Source organism: Varroa destructor, unplaced genomic scaffold, assembly GCF_002443255.2.
Source record: "Varroa destructor unplaced genomic scaffold, Vdes_3.0 BEIS01000002.1, whole genome shotgun sequence".
Classification (NCBI taxonomy): domain Eukaryota; kingdom Metazoa; phylum Arthropoda; class Arachnida; order Mesostigmata; family Varroidae; genus Varroa; species Varroa destructor.
In genome coordinates, this window is record NW_019211455.1 from 41,837,156 (window position 1) to 41,857,700 (window position 20,545).

The following is a 20,545-nucleotide window of genomic DNA, read 5'->3' on the forward strand; positions in this document are numbered from 1 at the left end:
GAGTTGATATATATCTATATATATATATATATTGTATATGTGTATATATATATAGCGCATTCGGAAACACACGCGGCGTAATCCTAGACGAAATAATTTGAAATTCAGAGAGGTAATTCCAAATGCGGTGTCAAATCTTGGTGCTGATCGTAGAAAAACGCTGCCACTGGGCTTTTATGGGTCATTGCTATTACTACAAGCATCAAAAGTACGGCAAACATTTAATTGAGGAAAGGAAGCAGCCTAACATGGTAACACGCTTAACTGATTTGCGCTATTTTGCCTCATCCGAAAACCGTTGCCCCTTAGTTGTTTCGTGGAGCTGAAGGATGAATTATACGATCGTCCAACCATTTAGCAGCTCGTGATAAATATGGTCATTATGGCTGTGCTGTTGTTTTGGCATTCTGTCAGAAACGCATGAAGGACTTGCAGCCGACAAACAATATCGCCAGCGCCGATTGGCGTTTGCCACCCTACCAATAATGGAGGTAAGCGTAGCAATCGCGGAAGGCCACATGCTAATTCAGTACTGATTCGTATCTACTTTTACTGAACTAGGATTACTCAGTGCCGAGTGGTCTGAGTGCGAAATTGAGATAAGACGTGCCTTATTTCGCACTTTAGCAGTTAAAATATAAACATTTGAATTCGACATTGTATTTTACGTTTTTCTTACAACAGAACCAGAGCAAACACACAAAACGGATCTGATTCCAAGAACTGGCTATAAACCGTGTTCATTTGATTATTAGTAGAGGTGTCGTAAATTCCGATCATAGGGTGCATGGGCATCTAATTGAACTTACTTCAGTGAATCGTGGGCAGGACTTCCGTTCTAATCTGTTAAATGTACCAGAATAATCACTTCTTTAACGAATAAATGCGGAAGCAAATGCTCGCCGTGTGGTATTTTCTCCATTTGAATATATCGTAGTCTAGCTGATCTTTCCGGGAGAACCACGTCCGGATTTAGGCAAGTAAATACTATCAATAGATGATGTCATTAAGCTTTAAAAGACCACAGAAGGTTTACCACAGAAGGTTTAAACCTAAAACTGGGAAGACATCTATTGTGTTTTAGGAGCCGACCCCCCTGACGCGATGTAAAAAAAACTCCAAATGTTTATAGGCTATCGTTAATAATTCACCGAAATACTATTCAGGGATAATAAGCGTGATATTACCTAGTATTATTGTTATGATGTATCTCGTTAAACATTGACTCATAGTTAAGAATAAAGACACCTTTATGGAACTAATTGTTTAAATTGTTTTGCTAACATAATCTTTATTTAGATTGTTAAGTGATTTCCAGTGGTCTTGCTCAGATTTCGCTGTGCTCCCCGGGTCATTTGAATCGCTTGCTAGCGTTGGCTTGATGTTCATTATGTAAAACGTCACCAAAAATACCTGGTCCGATCGCATTCATTTTTCGTTGTTTTCGACAGAGCCATCTGTTTAAAATCTGAGAACAGACGTCTGACGCTGTAAATTAGATAAATTATATCAGTAATCGAATGGTTCAACTTCATTTTATCCAGCTACTGCCGACAGACAGTTAGCGAGGCAGAGATGCGTTGATACTGGTTGAGTTACTTGCCATGTCGGTATAAGCCGTCGCATAGATCTGTCATTATCGCATTTTATCAATTGGACCATCGCCTCCGTGTGATCGCTTACGATGATAAGCTTACCTTTGGTCCGGCGTTAATCAGTTACGACAAATGCTTTCCTGAGCTAATATTCACTACTCCTAACCCTTTGAGCCCGATTGGCTTTAGAATGCCACGCGCTTCTGCTGTCATATAAACTATCGTTAGTTAGATAGTCTTCATTAAAGAAAATTCAGTGAGGTGTGACCCCATAAGAGGACACTTCATCGCTAATGCAAGTCCGACCATGGTTACAGCTGGAAACCTAGTAATTACTATGGTCAATCGAAAGCATTTGATTTATATGGTAGTTTGTTGAATTAACGCATCTTTCTTTGTCACTGAACATTTTAAATAGAGGCATGAAGTAACTGGATGAATTTCCTTCTAGCTAATGTTGAAGCAGTATTCAGTATGTCATGATTTTCTAAATTGTGCGGGAACAAGAGATCGATTCGAAATACTGACAGTTTCCATAATAGGAAAGGGTGCAAGAACCTTAAGGCTGGTCGCCCTATTTATACGAGATTCATAACGCTGTAGTGTTCAACAGCGAATATGTGATGGCAGTAGAGGTATTTCAAATGGCCCTAAACAGTGGGACATCGAGCAAAAATAAGTATCGTCCACTGTGTCGTTTTGAAGCGCAATGGCGATTAAGACGCCCTCAAGTTCCTACGCATAAATCATATTAGGGACCTTCTGGTAAGGACGCCCGCAGGTTAAAGCTAGTTGGTATACGTGCCTTGGTAATTTCGCTAATCAAGGCCTTGAGTATAACCTGTTTCCAGGCCGAGCAGTTCGATGAGCGCGACCATCATCACACAGGCGATCTGTAGTAAATTTTCATTTGCTCTGGCTATGCAACGTTATGGACAATATATATACATTTTTCAGAAAAGGCATTAGCCTTAAAGGTATTCAGTATAATTATATACATTTTCGTGAAGTTTCAAATGAAATAGTCATTGTTTTTTTTTTTTTTTTTTATATTATTAAAATCGAGGCACTTTACTGGCAAATCCTCATTGTTACATTGCTAAATTTACCCGTTTTAATAAAAACTTACGCATTTTCGTAATTTGCCCATACCGTAAGGGTCGTTGGTCCAATTGCTACTAGCAACATACACGCTACACGACAGATGTGATTGAATAAAGAAATTCGCCCATATTCAGGACAGGTAAGCAGACGTCATTCTTACAGTCCTCTTATGGTCTAGCAGCGCTGAAACCTCAAGACCAATCACCATTTTTTAAATTAGTACTTTATCAATTCCTTAGTCGTTCAAACAGAAACATTCGTCGAATATACGTTTGTGTGTACGTATCTACAATCTGGATGAATCCACTGATTACGAATCACAAAAACCATCCTGTTTGCGTATTCCAAAACGCATTGAATTCTAAGTATTTTTTAATTTTTACCAGCCAATTCGGTTGGTGAAGACTGTGGTGGTTGTATGAAAGCTGGTACTAGAAGACTGTTTCACAGTTATCTTCAAACAAGCGAAACAAAGAAAGCTGGATCGGTATCGACGGCTCAGAATGTTTCAGACTTCATCCAGATCTCTAGCTTTGCCTTCAGGTACGACTATGAGCCGCACGCTAGGCACATTTACTAAAAAATGTAACATGTTGCATGTTCTGCAGAAACGCCGATTAGCAGAGGCTACGGTGTAAATTTCCAACACTTCATTATGCCTGATATATGCATGTTCCTTATTAGCTAACGGTTAGTTATTGATTTATCAATCTATTTTGACGAGTAACGCAATTGGTACTACCAATTTATTGTATCTGCTATATAACGCCAACAGCATGAATCGGACAAGTGCTCAATGACAGGACAGGAAAGACCCTTTGTGCTTCCGTCGCAAAACGCGCCTTATGGCGGTATTCGGCGCCGTGACATTTATGCAAATACGACATGTTTGTTTCCCATTGACTTAACTGTATCGCAGCCATCTCGAGTGCATGCGAGCCTTTCCTTTACGCTGTTATTCCGTAACGATAGCTATCGTAGCTTGTAACGTCCATCGCGAAAAAATCGGCCTATCAACCTGCACTGCTATTAAAACGGGATCCGAGTTGGCCTGTAGTGAAGATAGAGAGAAATTGAGAGTTAACAGGTATAGGTCTCCGCGAGACTACCGGGGCTGAGTGTCGTACCCCGTACAATAGAGTAGGTCCTGCCCTGTGTGCGCTCGTGCCTCTTAAAAGCAAACGATCAAGAATGTATGCAATACGTTCAGCGGTGACAATGGCAAATGGGGACGCTCGACAAAATGAGATAGTATGATATATTTTTCACTATAGATTTGGACAGCTGGTGTTCATGCCGCGGCTCGACGCGTGCATAGCGTGCTGATGAGAGACTGCGTGTAAGGCCACGTACACGATGGGCCTTTTATGACATTCGTCGAAATTGTCCATCATCAGTTCGCGGTAGTTGCTCGTTAGATTGCGTCACGGAGGCAATTAATCATGCAAGACAGTAAATCAACGAGGCCTATCTGCCTTGTTTTGAAACAGTCACTTGAAATTGCGATATAATAGCTTTGTCTCATATGGTCCAGCAGAAGTTACATGCGCACCAGTTCAATCAGTGCTCGTTAAGTCGTAAGACATTCAAGCGCGCAATTGGCTATTTCTTGTCATCCAGACATTCTAATAGACTCCCAGTGAGCGACCCTTAGCGACTGGGATAATGTTGTTTATCTGTTTTCCTCGGGCGTTAGATGTTGTTGGTAATATTGTCGCAAATGGTCCCCGATGTCCAATAGATGACCAGTTCGTCGTTGAGCGCTGGGGTCCTCACGCACGTTAAATAAACCTGGTTACCTTAGCGACGAATCGAGTTGGACGAGCGACCGTTTTTCGGACCGTGTGAGAATCATTTATCGCAAAAAAAGTGAAGCAGCAGAGACTGGAAGAGATCCCCGTATATCGAGTGGGTTCAATCATCGTCGTTCAGATTTCCGTCGTTTCGATCTTCCCAGTTCGGAGTTAGGAAAAAAAGTTTCTCTCGCCCGTATGTCTAGCTCATATTGCAGTACACTTGAAAATTATTCGAAGTATAATGAAATAGAGAACAATAATAGGCGAGTAGTAACGGACACACCCAGTTAACGCAAGCCGTTTCATAGAATGAATCCGCGTTCATTCAGTGGTACCATTAGAAGTTTGCGCATGAAAGTTAGAGTTACTTGTTAGTCGACTGAGCGATGATGCTTCGTTGTGATTGAAGTGAAAAAAGCTACGAAGTTAGAGGTCATCAGATAAATTTATTAGTGGTACCGTACGGTGGCCGAAAAATGATGGCGTGCAAACGTGCACCACAGTATCGTTCAAGGAAAACAATGCATGTCGAATATTTTGGCTAAGTTTTTCATGCCTTTTTGAGTTGCTGCTGTTACCACACAGAGATTCGTGGTAATTCTCTTATCGTACTTCTGAGAAATTCGTTAGCTCTAATCTAGTTGACGTTTAGGGGGTCGGCAGTCGAGTTCCCGACCAGCTGCCCTTTATGCGTTGATTATAGAAGCGCTATTGATTTTATCAGTAATGGCGGCATCTATCATAATCACAGGGATTTTGCAGAAATGACGAGTCAATGGTCGTAATCCGACTGATTACTTTCACTGCCGTATTAATGAATTTATTGTTGTCAGCGTAGCAAAAATAATTGTTATTTTAAGTCGTGCGTACCGGCTTGTCTAGGCATCAAACAATTCAGTCGTAATTCCTAATCGTAGGTTTAGTGTTTTTCTTGCAAACTGTGTAATGATAATTTGTTGCGGTTTTTGTTAGTTAGCAAAGTTACTATTTTCATCCATTAATGATATTACATCTAATGAATCCAATTGCGTTACAAATATCCCTAGAGCAAGTCTTATCAGCTCGTTTGAAATTAGTTATCTGATGTGACCGTTATCAGCCGCTGCGGATTATATCGTCGAGAACTTTTCTTGCGGATCCTAGTCAGTCGTTACTGCTATAATACAAATAACAAACGTCCACGTAATCCCTTACTGTAAACTTACGTCCGGCATGCGAATGAATTTATTAGCGGGTACCGTCGTCATTATTTCAAAAAAAAAAAGTCTCAGTTCACAATAACCAGCCGCCGTAGGAGCTTTGCCTTATCTGCCTTGATCTTATCTGGCAATAGTGAAATCGTTTTTTTCCTGTGAAATGTAAGTGATCAACTAACTAGTAAACAAATGACCAGCTAACTTGCTATTTTAATTCCTCGTATACGACTACTATAGTTATGCAGCTTCCATTTCCATTGTATTTCACTATCCGATTAAAGTAGCCATTGACTTGACTAGTAGCTTCAAAAAACAAACACATAGAACGGGAGTCTAGAAAAGATGACACACAAGAAAAAAAACAATAAGATAGACTCCGTGGTTGCTACGATGCTTGCTCTGCAAATGAGCACCTTTCATTGGCCGGAACCATTGCCGCGAATCCAAGAGCCGTCAATCGACCTACTAAATGATTTCTAAAAATTAACGAAGTCCGTGACACCCATGATGCTAACGTCGATGCAAGCTCCGATAATAACGGCGCCAAAGCAAATAAAGTACAAAAATGGCTAACGCATACGCGCAAGCTGGCTGACGTCAAAGCACCTTTAAGGCGAGGAAGAAAAGTCATGCCATGACGCTCATGCCGTATTCGTCAAATCCATCTGTAGGTGATGACGTTAATAGAACGCGTCACATCTATAATCGACTCGACCTTTTTACTCAAAATCCCACCTGCTTATATCGATTTATATCTAGAAATACTGGGTCACTATATAATGTGGTCACCCAGAGTTGATACGTGCTTTACAATCGGCGGTGATGTCTATTAATTGCAGGATGCCTGGGTATCGCTGGGTGCCTAGAGATGTCTAATAACAGCGTTTCTTTTTGTTTGTTTATGTAGCGCATTGACACAGTTTAATAGATACATTTCCGTATCGAAAAGTATTTAGGTGCTATTGATCTCTGTCAAATTGATTACGCCAGGCATACTTCTTAGACCTGCACTTTAGACCTGTTTAGACTTTAGACTTGTTTACTATCTAACAAATATGACTAAGGACCGGCCTGCCAGATTAGTTCTCAATATCGAACTTGAACTGGTTAACTTAATAATTTAATTTTTTCGGTAATTAAAGGTTTGAGGAAATCTCTTCTTAATGCTCGCTTCGAGACCTGGCTCTGTATTTCCTCTATGACTGCATGGTAGGCTGGATCGTGAATCTTCTGTCTACAAAGTTCACTGACCAGTAAATTATCTAACTATAATAATGATTATTATTAAGTTGATATTTATTATTTTATGAAATCAGATTCGACCAGAGGTCGTTGTTCCAGTATGCCTGTATTTATACGCGAGAATATGATCTTGCCCGGATCTGTGACCGAAATTGCACCTCTATAGAGACTCTGAGAGCGATTGAGCAGTAAAATCTTTACTGGCATAGAACCGTATAGCACTTAGGCAAAAAACGAGCTTGTGTTATCGGCGATCTGGGTCAAATCGATATTTCCAAAGGCCATTGTCCATTCAAGTTGCAGAAACTGGCTCGATCGGCGATATATCCTTTTCGTCGTATTGGGAGACAAATTGCGTTCACCAGTGGCATCAGTTATTGACATGACGCACACAAATATAAATCTTTCGTAGATTACTTCTGCTATCCATTTCTTTTTTGTTCAACTTAAAAACTTGCTGAACTTCGTTTAATAAATATTTTGTTTCGAAGTAATTTTTTAACGATCAATTTTTTGACTGAATAATTGAAAATAACGATTTCTCAAACATTAGCTTCTCGTGTAAAAAAAGCAGGTTACTATATGGAGGCAAACGCAATGCAACTTTTACTACGCGTTGCAAGTTTCTAATTAATCTCTAGGCACTTTTTACAGAGAGAGACTACCGCCCTTCGAATTCGTATTATTCCCGACCCTTGTTTAGTAAGCATCATATCAAAAGTGACCAACTGGTGACCTTTATACGAAGATAGACAGAATTTAATGTAACAGTTTCGGTTATAGCAGGAGTCCTTTGGAAGATTCAGTGTCCCGCAAGCCGATGTAGGGCAGCCATGGCACTAGCTCGTACAGAGGACCAGGGCTAGCACAATGTAAATATCGTCTCACATGAGCACTCGATGAAGCTGACTCTGGTCCCTTGACGAGCAAATTTATACACGAAATCGATATAGAGACGTAATAATTACTTTGATACTATTTATGTAAACGTACTGTTTGATACGTACGCTAATTCATACATCTATCACATTCTTCAGGCCCAGTATAGAATGGCTACCTTTCGCCGCTTGTATCTCCCATTATCGTCTCTGCTCCTGTTCATGATTAGATGATAGGGTTATACGGAGTGAGATTACAGTCTTTCAACGGATTATAATTTTACTCATATTTTTACTACATTTTGTTTCCAATACTTATAGAGATATTAAATGAAAACGCTCAACTTCTTTAAACTGTCAAGGGATTGTTGCCTTTTCCTGTATAGAGCACAGGCACATCGGTGGGGCGAATCTTATCCCACATGTACCATCATCATGATATTTCAATAAATTGTAGACGTTTATGGTAAGCTGTATTTTCGTAATTCTATTCAAGGAGTAGCAGTGGATACATTCTCGCTAACGAATATCACCCCCTAACGGCGCCCGTTTAGTTGATGTCGCTTCTTTTAAATGGAGTGTTCCTCTTGGGATTCGACCCCCTTCGGGACCATTACTGTGATATCGTCTGGGTAGAGGGACCTAACTCAGTTTTCGCTAGACGTTCTTTTAGATTAGCAGGCGACAAAGCCCGCATTTGGGGGCTCAGTTTATGTTGGATTATCAACGACGTTGCATGAGAAATGACTGTAACGGTCTCCATATATATTAATTGATGAGGTTATTAAATGAGCGTCCATCCGTTAGGACTTTTTTTGTTTTTCTAACAACACCGTTTCACTCACTAGAACTGTTAAAAAGTTTCGGCTATCTTTTCCATTAATCGTGTCTCCAAATGTCCGTCTTTCCAAACGTATAGTGCGTCCCATTTCCGCTGCGATTTTTAGACAAGCGTCATACGTCTTTATATGGTTACTGTACAAATGGACTAGTAAGTATTCAGCTGTTCTTCCAACTAAAACTGTTTATTTACATGCAAACCACCTGGAAAAAGATTACTTGTAGTGTAAATTCAATTATTTTTAATCAGTGGTGCGGACTTTCCTATCTAGGACAACGTTTTATTGTTAAGAAGACATATGCATAGGAATATAACTTAGGAAAAGTTAAGTAAGAAACATTATACTGCAGTTACTTTTATGGCAATATATAAACGTCGTGATAAGTTGAAGACAGTCACTTGACAGGTTTCATTTCTTCTAGCAACAGAAGACATGCAACTTATTGCAATAAAAAGCTGATTCTAGTACAGCAAGTCTAAACTAGCTGAAGCTACCCTCAAACGGTCCAGAGCCTTGCCGCACCATGTATATATATATATATATATATATATATATATATATATATATATTATATATTAAATCGCATACGATTCAGCGAGATGTCGGCCAGATACTCAATCTCATTTGCGACTTAGTTAGTCCACCGCATGATATATATATATATATATATATATATAAACTGTTCATCAGGCCACGTTCTGCGCGTTGACCCACGACTACTTTCCGCTTGGCAGAGTCTGCGGACGGGCAGGGAAGTTTGCGCCGATCTGTGCCACTCCTATTAATAGCTGACAGTGGCTCTCGTAGCTTTAAACTAAGTCGTTATATTTATAAAAGATTAGGGCGTTATTATCTTTCACAGCTGGCGATGCGCCGACCGTGGCTAAACCTCCTGATTTTTCCGGGATGCTCTGGCAGCTGTGTTAGCAACGTGAAAGCCACTACGTTACCATCGTTCATCAGTAACTTGCAGTTAACTAGCACGCATATGACGAGAAAGGCTTCACTGTCAATAAATACGCAAGGAAGACGTTCGTCATTTGCTGTGCGTTCCTATTAACGCGATATATGGAAAGTTGTTCCCGAGAGTTGGCGGGCCCGTTCCCTTTCTTTTATTTCTTGCGGTCATAAAAAAAATCAAGATGCCTTTGCTGAACAAAAATCGTCATATATTGAAAAAAACCATCAGACTTGTGCTGGTAGCCTTTGGCGCTGCGATTACAGCCCTATAATTTTATGTTCTCCTGGGCAAGGGACCGAAAAGATAATACGTTTTTCTCAGGCTCACGAATATGTTGTCGCTGAATGCGCCAATGTATTCAGTTTTTCATTGTTCTACATGAATGTTCCGTGCGACGGCGTCGGAATATGAGCGGACAGGGCACTTGTCTCCCACGTCGACTGAGTCTTAACATCATTCTATGGCACCTTTTTTCAACCAAGAACGGCATCTGTTCCATTGGGGGCATTTGTTAGAATCACTATGCAAACAGAATAGAAACGCAATAAAATTGGCATATTCGAAAGTGCCTTCACTGTTTTTCTTAAAGAATTATGAACGCTCTGCTTTCACGATCCGAATACTTACGAGGCTCACTGTGCTCTTCTTCAACCAACTTTTCCATAAACAAGACTTCCTATTACTTACGCTGAGTTTACGCGACAATTGTACTTAAGTAAAACAATTATAAGACGAAAGCTACGATCGGTAAAAGAAACACTGATCACCGAATCAGTTTCTCACAAAGGAGAAATCTATTCCATAAACTTTATTAACTATATCATAACGAAATTAGCTATTACGCGAAAATTCACAGGACTTAGTATTTGCTCATGAACTCGAGTTCAAATCTCCAATATCCAGCCCCCGCGATTTATATCTGCCCATTACAAAATTAGCCTAGATGTCTTCTATAGGGCTTTGATCTTCGAGACAAGCCGTTGACACACTCTATCTCGTACTAGAATGTATCAACTATTTGGACGTATGCTCAATCTGAGCCAGTATCGAACGTGAAACTTATTAACACCTGCTCCATAATCTATGTTTTTCACCGTTACTTATGAACCGAACATATATTATGCATGTATATATAATTTATGCGAGTATTTTTTTCCTACGATAGTCTCCTTCATCCTTGCAGTGATTTTCACGGCCTCCTATGTCACGAAGTACATAGACACTACGCAATGCGTGACTTTGGTCGCATGCTATTTTTGGTCTTCACACTCACGGCATTGTTCAGATATTATTACGTTATGGATATTGCACTTGACTATTATACGAAAACACAGCACCTATTATCCGTACCTCATCGCGCTAGTGGGTGGAATGAAGTGAGACAAGAATCTGAAACGCTGTACTGAAGCCCTGCTTACGAGTAATAGTAATGCTTCGTTCGCACTAATCGGAACGGCAGAAGACAACAACTCGATCTGCTCCCACATATATTCGTTATAGGAATATATATGTCAGTACTGATTTCGGCGCGTTGGCTACTCGCCTTCGTGTCTACGAACGATCGGACCAATTCGTGGGAACGATGCGGTTTTTGAAGCTGGCAACACGTCGTTCACGAACAAATAAAACTGGCCGGGGCTTCTCCACGAACGCGACCGCTATCTGATAGGTTATATTTCGTCTGCCACAGCCTCGCACGAGTGCAATCGGCGTTATCGTTTTTCAATTTGTGCAGTTTGTTGCGTTTCAAGTGAAGGCAAATGTCAGATATGATCTGGTAAAGGAAAAGTGTGACAACTGGAAAGTCCGAATGCGAGACACGGCGCAGATATGGAACGGTACGTAAAACAACGAATTAATATAAAGTTATAAGTTTCCTTGTTCCCTTTAACTTACCAGCATCGTGTTATCATTCCTTTTTAACCAAACTCTCGTACGAATTTTGTTTCCAACGAAGATTTCTCATACAACTAAACAGGCCAATGAAAAGAAAGTACATTCTTAAAAAAAAGCTGCTAAGATAACGCTACTCGTTCGATGCTAGCGCCTACAAGATGTAAAATATGCTCACCTTTTTTAGGGAAACTTATGTATATGATGCTTGTGATATAATACTGGTAAGAATCACAGTGTAACATACGCCATTACTGACGCTTTAGAGATCTTGGTGAAGGTAAACTGTGTCCCCTGTTACTTTTACATAGGTTAATCTGCCTTTTAGTCTCTGTTTAGGAAGATACGCGGTGTGTTTTTACGGTACTTCCTTTTTAAAACTAAAATTCGTTGTACCAGGTAGCCACCTGTTCGGATCAGATCACCTAAGGCCTAAAACGATTCAGATCACATTGTTCAGGAATCAGTTGCATGAACAAGTGAAACAATTAACGATTTCAATGATCCACTTCTCTCGAAGTCGCCGTCCTATTGTTTGTCAGCATAGCAGTACGCGTGACCGTGTGTTCGTTTCGTTTAAGCAGACAATTGCAGATAAGGTTTGAAGGTTTATACTTTAGCAGCGTTTTTTTTCTTTGCGATTCCTTCTTTATTTTGCACCAGTACCCATTAATTCGTCAGCTATTTCATCTCTATTAGCTTCTGCCTTGGTAAATTAATTCGATTAATCGGGATTTACGGGCGATCTGGTTTCCACAGGCCAAAACCCCTTACCCCAGGACGCCGGCTCTCTGCAGCCTGGAAAGCTAGCAATGATACGTTTGCACCGTGTATCGTTGACCCTTTTACCTCGCAGACCCGGTTCCCACCGAATCAAGTGCTATTTTTTTCCTTCGTATTAATCGATTGTCGTCGCCGTAGCCATCGTAAGCAAGCAGACAATCTTTCGTTCTGACAACAAAAAACACCATAACGATTCAGTTGAAGACTGCTTGGAGGAACTTGCGGATTGCAGTTGTCTGTGATGCGAGACACAAAACGCCACACGTTGGCAGGTTTCCTTTTCTTTATAAAGTGACATAGATACGTTCATATAGACAGATCGAATACTGAACAATATCGTCTGCTAATCTCCTTTAATAAACAGTCGATTCAATTTAGCCGTGCAACGTACGATAGACTATCAAGTAGAGAATGGATGAATGAACTGAAAAACTATATGAAGATGTATTAGACACGAAGCCGACGATCGAGTTAATGTTGAAGATCCACTGTTTAGTTAGTCTAGAACATTCACGTTAGCCGGGGCTATTTCAAGAAGAGAACAATTTACAAATCGTGGAGCTGTGGCAAACCCGTCACGCTGCTTCGATGCCGGGGAGATGGAAGGGCATCATTTACGTGTGATTTCACGTTTGATCAGCTGTATCACTCGATTCACTAGCGCGCATCGATGACTATCGCATAAAATGCGGCCGCAAGATGCATTCGAATAAAATTTAACTATAATTCGACCGATCTGAAATTCGAACCAGACTAATTAATGTTATAGCGGCAGTCACGCCAATGCAGGAAACAAGCCGATAACTATAATTGTTATTATAAATACTATACGGAAGGAAATGTAATGGTGTGTAAAAGACGACGAAAATTATTTATATTTTTTTTATTTTCGAGAGTTAGGAATCGTCTCTGTAACGGTCATAATAGAAGAGTTTTCAAATCCGATTCTACTGTTTCAATTAAACATTGCTCCAGACGGTTGGTCCTTTTCTCCTCCATAAGGCGAATCGCGTGTTTTCGTCCGGTTTCCAAGGCTTCCAGGCTATTTCACTAAGCTAAATGCCCAAGAGCTTCCGAGAAGGAAACTGTAACACACTCCAGGCATCCGAGAGTCTGCCAAAAACCAAACGTTTCGTAGACAAACGAATTATCAGTTCGTCACAATGGGGACGGTTTTATAATCGAACACATTGCATAGGAACCTAAAAAATAGGAAGGTTCAAGGCTAAAAATGGACACAACGTAGGGAAGTCTTTGTTAACCCGTTGTAACACTGACTTTTTTCCTTCTTCCTTTTTTACCATATTGTTTTTGTTTTCCATGTTCGTTGTGAATGCTTAATCAAAGAAAGAGGAATACAATTTCAGGCTTTGATTCGAAGCTCCCTCTGCTGCGTGAGATCCAGGACGTACGAACTCTGTTCCACGATGGACCAAACTACTACTACTACTACCTCGACTGCTTAGAGATACACGCTTACTTCACCTTTTGAAAGTGCAGTAATGTAGGTTCGATCTTGGGCATTTCTTACTGGTGGGAGAAGCCGCCTATAGCCACACACAAAAACTGAAACATTTCCTACCTACTAGGGCTCTAATTACGCCCGTCCTTACAAAGCTTTAGCATAATTATCATGTACTTATATAATCAGATAAAGCTCACCACTTTTCCATCCGGGCTCTGATGGATGTTCGATTCTATATTCTAATTTACTAAAATGTTTGACACGTAAGTTACGAGCCGCTGGAGTTTCCTTTCCCAGATCTGTAACAAGGTATAATAACGATATATATAGTAAATCCAACGTTTCTGTTTATGCACAAAACAATGAAAAACACAGTTACGCCATTTCTTGCGGCTTTCTAACGGTGGCGATTCATAATCAGGCGTCAATTTCAATGAAGGAAATGACCTATACTTGGTCATCTAATTATTGTAGTTAGCCAAAATTAACTTCATAAGCGACACAATGTTTACGTGCGCTCTATGCAGGAAACAGTAATTAATAACTTGTTTTACTGGGTTATATACGGCTTGTTAAACACAAGATGAAATGTTTGGAGACGCAAAATTTTGCGCTACAGATCGAATTGTTTGAGCGCCTGCTGCTAACAGGGCACCCTAGACAGGCAAAAATAGCCATCTCGTCCTCTAGCTTATGAGTTTTCTTCTACATTAGCATTACCGTTCGCCAATCGATCGTACCGGACAAGCCATTATGTTTCTACGTAATGAGTTACGCACACAGAGGCATTCACAGAGTCAGGGGGCATGCTTTCAACAAGCGTAATGATCTCGTCAGAGATCCGATCAGATCAACTGTTAGTTAGTGCTTATAGACTGTGAAAAAGTGTCATTAAAGTTCCACAAAATTCAAATGACAAAAATAACTAACCGAAATGAAATTATCTTATTATCATCTTGTGACAACTCGCCTAATAGTGTGCACGTGTTACTTATAATCAATTCCCTTAGATGACTGACTGCAGGCAAACAGAAATCACTGCGGTTCATGGACAACGTGAAAGTCAAAGCTACTGCTATGAAGGTATCGATCAAAATAAATCATCTAACATATAATGTAAAGAAAAATCGTCCCGGTAAGTTATTACGTGTATGATTATACAGTGATAGATGTATTTGTCTTCGCTTTCTGCTTAACTACGGCATATCTAGAGCCTAATAGAAATAGTGATAATACAATTAGAAATTGCTTCTTTTTCCAGTACATGTCCAAGTTTCTTCGCACTTGATTTTTCGATGTAACTAACGATTTGGTCTAAGTAAATGTTTGCACGATTTTTTAAGCAATTCGATCAGGTAGTTGGTACAAACAGCAAGACATGATTTTTTGCTACGGTAGCTATTTCAATATAGCCTACTTCTTCGATAAAGTGGGACGGAAAGATCATCCAGGAAACACATAAACAGATCTCTTGAGTAGAGCAAATGACAACATCTCTTCAAGACTCCCAAGCCGTAAGAAGTTGCCAATTAGGTTTCGTGCTAACAACATCCGACGCAAAGCCAGATGTGAAGTAGAGAATACATTGACTCTACAGCTGGCGGTAGAACTAGGTCCGCATATTCCGAACGCTCGAGACGAAAAAAAAGTGTCCACAACCTTTAGTTAAGCACGCAAAACTGCTTTACAATTTTGTCTTACGCTCGTATATGTCACCGATGCAACGGTTCCTTCGAAGCGCAGCGCAGTCACCTCACACAACTGGTGCAACGTGTTCCTCTCACTGGACGGCCGTACGATTACGATGGCCTGGATCTGTATATCCTGTTCCCACCATTAGCTATACTTCGACATCACCAAGGTAGGTAGCGTGATCTGTTGAAAAGTGCCCCAATGCCAGTTAAACAATAGTAATTATATTAATGTTCGAGTTGTTTGGCCGACATCTTGTTCATGAATTGTCGTATAATTGAAAGGAATATGTTTGCAATTCGTCGACGTCTCCAGGGGCAAATGGAAGGGAAAGGCACTATACTGTACTACTGTCACCATGTTCGTTATCGTCTGTGAAGCATGCACCATTAAACATTCATTTTTGGGACCGTTGGCTTTGTGCGGATAAGAGACTAGGTTAGAAATTACCGTGCCTCTTCCTTTCATAGCTGTGATACGGTATGGCATACGAATAGTCTTTTCCACTACAAACTCGAAATATATTCTATTGATAGTGTTTCGTGAATCTGTCTTCGAATTAGGTTGAAGGTTACAAGTGGATTAAATATTGTTTATATTTTGATGACATACGAACGGGTCTTCGGTCAGCATTGCCAAATAAATGACAGAATATAGTATATAGAAATTAACTAACTTACTTTTTTTTTTAGAGACTTTATAGATACGTCGGCAGAGCTTAGAACTTTGTGGCAGCACTTGCCTAAACATTAATAGTTGCTGGCTTCGTGTTGCTTACTCCCATATAGCAATCAAGGATCTACCGTCGGCGGCGTGTCCAAGTCAAGTCCTGCCTCAACCTCTGTACGCTTAATCTCACCGCAGGTTTACTCGTAGCCTATGTCGATCTCATAGAGTTTGAACAACAGATTATTTGTATAAAATCGAGGAGCGAAGATTTGAAAACATCGTTACCTGTAATAAAATGACGCTCTGTGGCTCGTTGTATATATTGATTTGCTTTCGTCGACGACCAATATACAATGAATAGTTTTACCACAGATTCTTTCGAAATACACTATCTTGAATGAGAGAACAATACATAATTCTCAATGAATGGACACTTAACACGCCTCTGTTATTCGCTCATTGCACTGTGCAATGTCTGAGAACGTGGTTTCGCAAAAACAATAGGGATCATGCGTGCTATAAATATAACTATATTAGGTAGCGTTTCATTATTTTCCGATTATAGCTTAATAATCACTCCACCCTAGATTCAACTTAAAAAGTTACTCTGGCTTAACTTCCGCTGAGTTACTGACACACAGCGCTTAGATGACAATATGCTCAGGAAACATGAGTGAGCATTAACTGGGAATTAATTTGGTTATTTTATCTGAATTTATTAAGAAAAGGGGCGCATCCCTCTAAACCTAATAATACATGCCCATTTTGGGCTACGAGGCCAAAAATACCGCAAGCTATCAAGGGGAAATCAAAAACAAAAAAAGACCAGTTATTTTAATCGTCCAACAATTTAGTGGCAGAGAGCACACTAAATACGAGAAGTAGCTGATTTGCAAGTCACGTTTTAAGCCTTACGCCCGGAACTGGCGTTGAGCACTATTTTATACCGCGACACATTTGCTGCCCGGCTTGTTGAGCGGGAAAGCTGTTTATTTGAGTGAATATGGGGCTATTACAAAGGATTTCATAGGTGTTAATTTTTTATGCAGGGCATTACAAGAACGTTATCTGGCCTTGAATATGTATTGCACGTGATACTTCAGCTGCTAGATATTACTCCCTCCGCACGATTGAGTCCCAATACGCACAAAACTATGCTCGGATTTGAACCGAGACCACCAGCTGTCGCTAAGTTTCACTGGTAAATATGTTACGTACTTTATCATGGAAGGATCCGGCAATGCACAAAGAACACACAACTTTTTGACTGATGTAAAACAGTAGAAAAGTGGTAGCATCGAAACCCGCCAACAATATGTGAATTCGCCTTTGTCTAGTTAAAGAAAGCTATGTCTATATTTTTCTATATACCTTCAACTTTTTTTTTTTACAAAGATTGTTCCAAACTCTTCGAACATGGCCAAAAATGGCACCTCGCGCTTCCTATTCCTAAGTCATGAAACATAAATGCGATGTTTGTCATCGGCGCACAAATGGTTTACATGATTCATTAAGGCAGCAGGTTAAAGAAGATTCGAATGAGACCCAGCTCCGCTATTAGCATTACGCGTCATGTTATTGGTCAAGATACACGTTGGTAGAATGAAAACTTCTAGCTAATTATAAACTCCAATGGGTAAAAAAGATGTCCTCTTTATTCACTTAACAGTGCATTCGGGAAATGTGTAGCAGCTGGATCCGTCGAGAACTATTATGCGCCCTAAGTTCTTTCGTATGCTATGCTTTCGTATGAATCAACGCCGTCCGGGTTAGCTTACCCCATACCCGTTTGCCCAGAGTATTCTACTATCTATCTTTGAATCTCATCTTTAAAAATTTATTGTGTTTAGGGAGTTTCTTTGGACAACGATTGTTTTTGAAGTTCATTCTTAAATATGTGATGCCTTATGGAATAAACAAAGTTCAAGTGTGATGAAGATATTTATGATTTCCATCCACTACAGTCGTCTGAGATGGAAGATTGTGGATTAATATATATAATATATATATATATATATATATATAATAATATATTAGCCCCTCTGCGTTTCAACTGCACGAATGAGGACAAAGGATCAATAAGCAACAGTATGCAGAAACAACAGTTAGGTGTGCATCTGTCCGTGTTGCTGTGCTCCACTATGTTTATAGGTTGCTAGATCATTAATAAGTGAATTAATAACAATTTTCCTTTTTCTAATAATAGTAATATTTAAAAAAAAAATAGTAATCTTCCTATTTTGCGACATTTTCTCGTCTAATTTCAGTTAACTTGCGCGCTCTACGACTTCTTGACGAATAGCTTCTGCGGGACCAGTGAAAAGGATACTTTTAACGATTCCCGATTCTAACGATAACACACGGATTAAAGCGTCGACGTAGGTTTACGCGTAGCGAATATGTGAATCTTCTATTCTATATATCAGCGTGATACCTCATTTTACTTCAAATTTTTCTCACTTAAACAAAGGTGTGGAACTTGCACGTTTCATCGTTCCATAAGTGAGCACAAGCATTCTCAAATATTTATAACTTAATGCCCATCCAAGTTGCCCAGCAAGACCACTCCTTGTATTATGTAAGTTATCAAATGACTGAAGTATCGGCTGCAAGAAAATGTATAACTAGTTAAATGGTTAACAGTCATAAACAGTAAATAGGGCAGCAGTTAAATTGACTTCCAGTGCGACACAATCATCTTAACTCATTAGAACCACTGTTTCCGTTTTAGACGTAGCAACGTGATGGAAAAACGTAGAAGCACATGTGAAACCGTTCTCTGTACCGTAGTGCGATGATGTAATATTTCTTAGAAATTTAAGCGTTGCTAGTATTTCCGGAAAATCACAATTAAAACTCTTCAGCTTATCGAATTCTAATTGTTTCGGACTCTTACGTCCAGTATTGTTTCCGTTATGAGTTGTCTCAGACGGCTGGCTCCGTCCAACGCCCAGTTTTGAACCCATATCATTTCTGGTGTCCATAAGTTCAGTAGACGACAAGGTTGAATGCGTGCAGCCCACGATTTTTCTATCTAAAGAGGCCTAAAACTGGGAGATTATGAAGCACTCCAAGCATTCAAAAGTTGGCACTGAGAAACGTTTTCTTGTTTTGAAAGATTTCCGAATTTTGTGAACGAACGCGTTACCTGCACCCAATATCTGCCAGACAACTCACATGATCAGTTAAGGGGGGGTTGTAAGATGAATACTAATGAAATGAACATACGATACTCGTACGCCATATGCTTCTATATAACTAGTGTGCCACTCAAATGGCTACTTATCTACATAATTGAATGTTGATCTCAAAACGACCTTGAAATTTCATCGACGAACCTGGGCATTTTACGGAAGGTCTAAAAGAACCCGATTATTTGTTCCGGTGTCGCAATAACGACTAACGATGTCTGTGGTTCAGACAAATGTTTTCGTTGTTGGCCGAGCTAACATGTTTAGTTAAATATGGCCAGTAAATGCTATAAATAAATATTCACTCAAGCTTTAACAGCGATCATCATCTATCAGCTTCGATTATTGTTGTATAGAAAAGCGTGCGCATCTAATAGTTCGAAATAAAAATTCGGTCGGAGCAAAACTGGAAGCGACCGCTATTCTCTATGTGGCATCATTTTTAACCACATGAAAATGATGACTCTTGCTAAATCTATGTTCAGCTTCTATATGGTTTCATTATAAACAAGTGTTACTCTTAATCATTATTTTAGCATCTCTTTGACAAAATACAACAAGTGGATGGTAAGCAGATGTGTTTTGAGCGAGTGGGACGTCTTGCAGGGAAAAATCCATATACGTCAAACTATGCCAACATTTCGCAAATAAGTTTGCTTTTTTTCTTAAAAGACAGAATCGTATGTACATATGTCGTACAGTCTTCGAAACAGATGTCTAAAGCAATGTGCAATCCTTCACAGTTTGCGTTCTTCGAACAGAATTCGGTTTCTTCGAGTTTTACCTATTAATCGGAACTGGCACTTTTCCGGATAACGGGTGCGCACCTTGCGAGAACGCATCCTGACGGCGATGTCGCGGTGAGACCCAGATGCTAAACCCTGTTCTTTCTGAAGATGACATCTGCAGTATTTATAGCCAACTCTAAGAAAAAATTAGATAAATCTACGGAGTTTGCATACGAGCTATAATTAATGTTTTTGAAGGATTGGCTTTACAGGGCTCGCACAAGCCTTTATTTTACCTTTTTCAATTTGCTTTCATTATCGTGGTTGTGCAGGGAAGGCTCCCACGGTATCAGGCCTGACTGATAATTCACACTAAAACGTTCTCGAAATTAGCTGTGAGGATCGAAATTGGGATCAGCTATCTTTATTGTTCCTTAGGCGTAACTTCGCGTAAACGTTGCCTTTGGCTTGTCTCCAGATTACGTTTATTTCCATACTGATTCATAGCCA

General features: G+C 39.9%; 2 long non-coding RNA genes across 3 annotated transcripts; one reads left to right on the plus strand and one right to left on the minus strand.

The window, feature by feature from the left end:
* Positions 1-11,251: 11,251 nt before the first annotated feature.
* On the plus strand, positions 11,252-19,707 carry LOC147757827 (uncharacterized). 2 transcript variants are annotated; one of them, XR_015321141.1, is made up of 5 exons: positions 11,252-11,452; positions 13,658-13,794; positions 14,766-15,616; positions 16,140-16,290; positions 18,384-19,707. It is a non-coding gene; the product is annotated as an uncharacterized LOC147757827 (long non-coding RNA). The 2 variants fall into 2 exon arrangements; XR_015321140.1 differs by lacking the exons at positions 11,252-11,452; positions 13,658-13,794 and having other exon boundaries at positions 15,465-15,616; positions 16,236-16,290.
* On the minus strand, positions 15,495-20,535 carry LOC147757828 (uncharacterized). Its single transcript, XR_015321142.1, has 3 exons — positions 20,332-20,535; positions 16,128-16,401; positions 15,495-15,630 (listed from the first exon to the last, which is right to left on the minus strand). It is a non-coding gene; the product is annotated as an uncharacterized LOC147757828 (long non-coding RNA).
* Positions 20,536-20,545: the final 10 nt, after the last annotated feature.